The sequence below is a fragment of the Heterodontus francisci genome, unplaced genomic scaffold (genome assembly GCF_036365525.1).
Source record: "Heterodontus francisci isolate sHetFra1 unplaced genomic scaffold, sHetFra1.hap1 HAP1_SCAFFOLD_862, whole genome shotgun sequence".
Classification (NCBI taxonomy): Eukaryota; Metazoa; Chordata; class Chondrichthyes; order Heterodontiformes; family Heterodontidae; genus Heterodontus; species Heterodontus francisci.
Window position 1 is genome coordinate 227,501 of NW_027140099.1, and position 7,500 is coordinate 235,000.

Below are 7,500 nucleotides of genomic sequence, written 5' to 3' on the forward strand. Positions count from 1 at the left end.
GCCAGTCTACCGGCCTAGACCCAACTGTGCGATATTTCAGAGCCGGCAACAGAGCATGGAAAGTCCGCCAGATTTACCCTTAAATGCTCATAAATGACTTCCAGGCACTCTTCGGAAGGTCTTTTATTTCAAAAGAAGGTCCTTCCTTGAGGGAGCACTTCTTCGGCCACTTTGCAAGTGCAACCGCTGCCAGCAAAAGTTCTGAAAATCGAGTTCCCGAAAATCTCCGGGTACCCCGCCAACCCCCAGCCACCCGAATCGCAAGTGTCAATTCGGCGGGTTGCCTGCCGGTAGTCCTTCCGAAAATGAGGCGCCAAATCGCCGCAACGGCCATTTTTCATTTCGGCATCGGGACTTCCGACGGCAACTGATTAACTAGCCCGGGGACTAGAGCGGCAGCAAATGCAACGTGCCCTCTTGGCGGGAGCAACTTGACCGCCCCCGTGGGGAAAGGTCAACTCGGGGCCCGGGAAAGTCGCCGAGTCCGACCCCATACACTTCCATGAGTTGGGGGTTTTGGCCTTCCCGGCCCAAGGCTCGCCTTATTTCGGCCTGCACTTTCGGAAAAGGGTGCATTCCTTTTGGTTAATGATTTCACCAGCCCGGGTCTTAGCCTCTGCCCCGACGGCTAAGTCTTTTGGTTAATGATTTCCTGCGGCTGGGACTACCCTTTCCCCCGCCCTGCAGGCACCCGGGTCGGGAGGCCGTCGGGGGCACTTTCCGGGGCAAATCCGGACCCTTACGCAAGGGAGAGTGCGCCCCCCGCCTCGGCCGGGGGTCAGGCTGCCGCCTATTAAGCCCGACAGAAAACCCGAAAAATGGACGAAAATGGGAAAAAATCCCCATCCGAAAAAGGCTTAAAAGTCGGTTGGGCGGCAGCTAGGGTCGGTCTCTGCAGACCTGGAGGCTCGGGTGGACTCTTGGAATAAACGTCCAAGTCCCGACTTGCCACCTCCTACTACTGTGCAGATACCCCGCCAACCCCCAGCCACCCGAATGACAAGCGTCCGATCAGCGGGACGAATTTGACAACTCTGGCCGGACCTCTGGAACTCCATCCCGGGTAACCGGGGCAAATTTTTCCGCTTGATCGCCCTTCCACTGGTTAACCATTTGCCCTTTCGGACTTAGTCTCTGGACATTATTCGACTGATTTTCTGGTTAACCATTTGCCCTTTCGGACTTAGTCTCTGGGCATTATTTTCGACTTTTTGGTTAATGATTTCACACTTTTTACTTACTTTTGCGCTTTTTGGTTAATGATTACTCTGCTTACTGGTTAATTATTTGCCCTTTCGGACTTAGTCTCTGGACATTATTTTCGAGTTTTTGGTTAATGATTTCACACTTTTAACATATTTTTGCGCTTTTTGGTTAATGATTACTCTGCTTACTGGTTAACCATTTGCCCTTTCGGACTTAGTCTCTGGACATTATTTTCGAGTTTTTGGTTAATGATTTCACACTTTTAACATATTTTTGCGCTTTTTGGTTAATGATTACTCTGCTTACTGGTTAACCATTTGCCCTTTCGGACTTAGTCTCTGGACATTATTTTCGAGTTTTTGGTTAATGATTTCACACTTATAACATATTTTTGCGCTTTTTGGTTAATGATTACTCTGCTTACTGGTTAACCATTTGCCCTTTCGGACTTAGTCTCTGCACATTATTTTCGAGTTTTTGGTTAATGATTTCACACTTTTAACATATTTTTGCGCTTTTTGGTTAATGATTTCATACTTTTTACTTACTTTTGCGATTTTTGGTTAATGATTACTCTGCTTACTGGTTAACCATTTGCCCTTTCGGACTTAGTCTCTGGAGATTATTTTCGAGTTTTTGGTTAATGATTTCACACTTTTTACTTACTTTTGCGATTTTTGGTTAATGATTACTCTGCTTACTGGTTAACCATTTGCCCTTTCGGACTTAGTCTCTGGACATTATTTTCGAGTTTTTGGTTAATGATTTCACACTTTTAACATATTTTTGCGCTTTTTGGTTAATGATTACTCTGCTTACTGGTTAACCATTTGCCCTTTCGGACTTAGTCTCTGCACATTATTTTCGAGTTTTTGGTTAATGATTTCACACTTTTAACATATTTTTGCGCTTTTTGGTTAATGATTACTCTGCTTACTGGTTAACCATTTGCCCTTTCGGACTTAGTCTCTGGAGATTATTTTCGACTTTTTGGTTAATGATTTCACACTTTTAACTTAATTTTGTGCTTTTTGGTTAATGATTTCATACTTTTTACTTACTTTTGCCCTTTTTGGTTAATGATTACTCTGCTTACTGGTTAACCATTTGCCCTTTCGGACTTAGTCTCTGCACATTATTTTCGAGTTTTTGGTTAATGATTTCACACTTTTAACATATTTTTGCGCTTTTTGGTTAATGATTACTCTGCTTACTGGTTAACCATTTGCCCTTTCGCACTTAGTCTCTGGAGATTATTTTCGACTTTTTGGTTAATGATTTCACACTTTTTACTTACTTTTGCGATTTTTGGTTAATGATTTCACACTTTTTACTTACTTTTGCGATTTTTGGTTAATGATTACTCTGCTTACTGGTTAACCATTTGCCCTTTCGCACTTAGTCTCTGGAGATTATTTTCGAGTTTTTGGTTAATGATTTCACACTTTTTACTTACTTTTGCGATTTTTGGTTAATGATTACTCTGCTTACTGGTTAACCATTTGCCCTTTCGGACTTGGTCTCTGGACATTATTTTCGAGTTTTTGGTTAATGATTTCACACTTTTTACTTACTTTTGCGATTTTTGGTTAATGATTACTCTGCTTACTGGTTAACCATTTGCCCTTTCGGACTTAGTCTCTGGACATTATTTTCGAGTTTTTGGTTAATGATTTCACACTTTTAACATATTTTTGCGCTTTTTGGTTAATGATTACTCTGCTTACTGGTTAATTATTTGCCCTTTCGGACTTAGTCTCTGCACATTATTTTCGAGTTTTTGGTTAATGATTTCACACTTTTAACATATTTTTGCGCTTTTTGGTTACTGATTTCATACTTTTTACTTACTTTTGCGCCTTTTGGTTAATGATTACTCTGCTTACTGGTTAACCATTTGCCCTTTCGGACTTAGTCTCTGGACATTATTTTCGAGTTTTTGGTTAATGATTTCACACTTTTTACTTACTTTTGCGATTTTTGGTTAATGATTACTCTGCTTACTGGTTAACCATTTGCCCTTTCGGACTTAGTCTCTGGACATTATTTTCGGGTTTTTGGTTAATGATTTCACACTTTTTACTTACTTTTGCGATTTTTGGTTAATGATTACTCTGCTTACTGGTTAACCATTTGCCCTTTCGGACTTAGTCTCTGGACATTGTTTTCGACATTTTGGTTAATGATTTCACACTTTTAACTTAATTTTGTGCTTTTTGGTTAATGATTTCATACTTTTTACTTACTTTTGCGATTTTTGGTTAATGATTTCATACTTTTTACTTACTTTTGCGATTTTTGGTTAATGATTTCATACTTTTTACTTACTTTTGCCCTTTTTGGTTAATGATTTCATACTTTTTACTTACTTTTGCGATTTTTGGTTCATGATTACTCTGCTTACTGGTTAACCATTTGCCCTTTCGGACTTGGTCTCTGGACATTATTTTCGACTTTTTGGTTAATGATTTCACACTTTTAACTTAATTTTGTGCTTTTTGGTTAATGATTTCATACTTTTTACTTACTTTTGCCCTTTTTGGTTAATGATTACTCTGCTTACTGGTTAACCATTTGCCCTTTCGGACTTAGTCTCTGCACATTATTTTCGAGTTTTTGGTTAATGATTTCACACTTTTAACATATTTTTGCGATTTTTGGTTAATGATTACTCTGCTTACTGGTTAACCATTTGCCCTTTCGGACTTAGTCTCTGGAGATTATTTTCGACTTTTTGGTTAATGATTTCACACTTTTAACATATTTTTGCGCTTTTTGGTTACTGATTTCATACTTTTTACTTACTTTTGCGCCTTTTGGTTAATGATTACTCTGCTTACTGGTTAACCATTTGCCCTTTCGGACTTAGTCTCTGGAGATTATTTTCGAGTTTTTGGTTAATGATTTCACACTTTTTACTTACTTTTGCGATTTTTGGTTAATGATTACTCTGCTTACTGGTTAACCATTTGCCCTTTTGGACTTAGTCTCTGGAGATTATTTTCGACTTTTTGGTTAATGATTTCACACTTTTTACTTACTTTTGCGATTTTTGGTTAATGATTTCACACTTTTTACTTACTTTTGCGATTTTTGGTTAATGATTACTCTGCTTACTGGTTAACCATTTGCCCTTTCGGACTTAGTCTCTGGAGATTATTTTCGAGTTTTTGGTTAATGATTTCACACTTTTTACTTACTTTTGCGATTTTTGGTTAATGATTTCACACTTTTTACTTACTTTTGCGATTTTTGGTTAATGATTACTCTGCTTACTGGTTAACCATTTGCCCTTTCGGACTTGGTCTCTGGACATTATTTTCGAGTTTTTGGTTAATGATTTCACACTTTTTACTTACTTTTGCGATTTTTGGTTAATGATTACTCTGCTTACTGGTTAACCATTTGCCCTTTCGGACTTAGTCTCTGGAGATTATTTTCGAGTTTTTGGTTAATGATTTCACACTTTTTACTTACTTTTGCGATTTTTGGTTAATGATTACTCTGCTTACTGGTTAACCATTTGCCCTTTCGGACTTGGTCTCTGGACATTATTTTCGAGTTTTTGGTTAATGATTTCACACTTTTTACTTACTTTTGCGATTTTTGGTTAATGATTACTCTGCTTACTGGTTAACCATTTGCCCTTTCGGACTTAGTCTCTGGACATTATTTTCGAGTTTTTGGTTAATGATTTCACACTTTTAACATATTTTTGCGCTTTTTGGTTAATGATTACTCTGCTTACTGGTTAATTATTTGCCCTTTCGGACTTAGTCTCTGCACATTATTTTCGAGTTTTTGGTTAATGATTTCACACTTTTAACATATTTTTGCGCTTTTTGGTTACTGATTTCATACTTTTTACTTACTTTTGCGCCTTTTGGTTAATGATTACTCTGCTTACTGGTTAACCATTTGCCCTTTCGGACTTAGTCTCTGGACATTATTTTCGAGTTTTTGGTTAATGATTTCACACTTTTTACTTACTTTTGCGATTTTTGGTTAATGATTACTCTGCTTACTGGTTAACCATTTGCCCTTTCGGACTTAGTCTCTGGACATTATTTTCGGGTTTTTGGTTAATGATTTCACACTTTTTACTTACTTTTGCGATTTTTGGTTAATGATTACTCTGCTTACTGGTTAACCATTTGCCCTTTCGGACTTAGTCTCTGGACATTGTTTTCGACATTTTGGTTAATGATTTCACACTTTTAACTTAATTTTGTGCTTTTTGGTTAATGATTTCATACTTTTTACTTACTTTTGCGATTTTTGGTTAATGATTTCATACTTTTTACTTACTTTTGCGATTTTTGGTTAATGATTTCATACTTTTTACTTACTTTTGCCCTTTTTGGTTAATGATTTCATACTTTTTACTTACTTTTGCGATTTTTGGTTCATGATTACTCTGCTTACTGGTTAACCATTTGCCCTTTCGGACTTGGTCTCTGGACATTATTTTCGACTTTTTGGTTAATGATTTCACACTTTTAACTTAATTTTGTGCTTTTTGGTTAATGATTTCATACTTTTTACTTACTTTTGCCCTTTTTGGTTAATGATTACTCTGCTTACTGGTTAACCATTTGCCCTTTCGGACTTAGTCTCTGCACATTATTTTCGAGTTTTTGGTTAATGATTTCACACTTTTAACATATTTTTGCGATTTTTGGTTAATGATTACTCTGCTTACTGGTTAACCATTTGCCCTTTCGGACTTAGTCTCTGGAGATTATTTTCGACTTTTTGGTTAATGATTTCACACTTTTAACATATTTTTGCGCTTTTTGGTTACTGATTTCATACTTTTTACTTACTTTTGCGCCTTTTGGTTAATGATTACTCTGCTTACTGGTTAACCATTTGCCCTTTCGGACTTAGTCTCTGGAGATTATTTTCGAGTTTTTGGTTAATGATTTCACACGTTTTACTTACTTTTGCGATTTTTGGTTAATGATTACTCTGCTTACTGGTTAACCATTTGCCCTTTTGGACTTAGTCTCTGGAGATTATTTTCGACTTTTTGGTTAATGATTTCACACTTTTTACTTACTTTTGCGATTTTTGGTTAATGATTTCACACTTTTTACTTACTTTTGCGATTTTTGGTTAATGATTACTCTGCTTACTGGTTAACCATTTGCCCTTTCGGACTTAGTCTCTGGAGATTATTTTCGAGTTTTTGGTTAATGATTTCACACTTTTTACTTACTTTTGCGATTTTTGGTTAATGATTTCACACTTTTTACTTACTTTTGCGATTTTTGGTTAATGATTACTCTGCTTACTGGTTAACCATTTGCCCTTTCGGACTTGGTCTCTGGACATTATTTTCGAGTTTTTGGTTAATGATTTCACACTTTTTACTTACTTTTGCGATTTTTGGTTAATGATTACTCTGCTTACTGGTTAACCATTTGCCCTTTCGGACTTAGTCTCTGGAGATTATTTTCGAGTTTTTGGTTAATGATTTCACACTTTTTACTTACTTTTGCGATTTTTGGTTAATGATTACTCTGCTTACTGGTTAACCATTTGCCCTTTCGGACTTAGTCTCTGCACATTATTTTCGAGTTTTTGGTTAATGATTTCACACTTTTAACATATTTTTGCGCTTTTTGGTTAATGATTACTCTGCTTACTGGTTAACCATTTGCCCTTTTGGACTTAGTCTCTGGACATTATTTTCGAGTTTTTGGTTAATGATTTCACACTTTTTACTTACTTTTGCGATTTTTGGTTAATGATTTCACACTTTTTACTTACTTTTGCGATTTTTGGTTAATGATTACTCTGCTTACTGGTTAACCATTTGCCCTTTCGGACTTAGTCTCTGGAGATTATTTTCGAGTTTTTGGTTAATGATTTCACACTTTTTACTTACTTTTGCGATTTTTGGTTAATGATTTCACACTTTTTACTTACTTTTGCGATTTTTGGTTAATGATGACTCTGCTTACTGGTTAACCATTTGCCCTTTCGGACTTAGTCTCTGCACATTATTTTCGAGTTTTTGGTTAATGATTTCACACTTTTTACTTACTTTTGCGATTTTTGGTTAATGATTTCATACTTTTTACTTACTTTTGCGATTTTTGGTTAATGATTACTCTGCTTACTGGTTAACCATTTGCCCTTTCGGACTTGGTCTCTGGACATTATTTTCGAGTTTTTGGTTAATGATTTCACACTTTTAACATAATTTTGCGCTTTTTGGTTAATGATTACTCTGCTTGCTTGTTACTGATTTCCCCTTTCGGACTTGATCTCTGGCCGTTCTTTTCG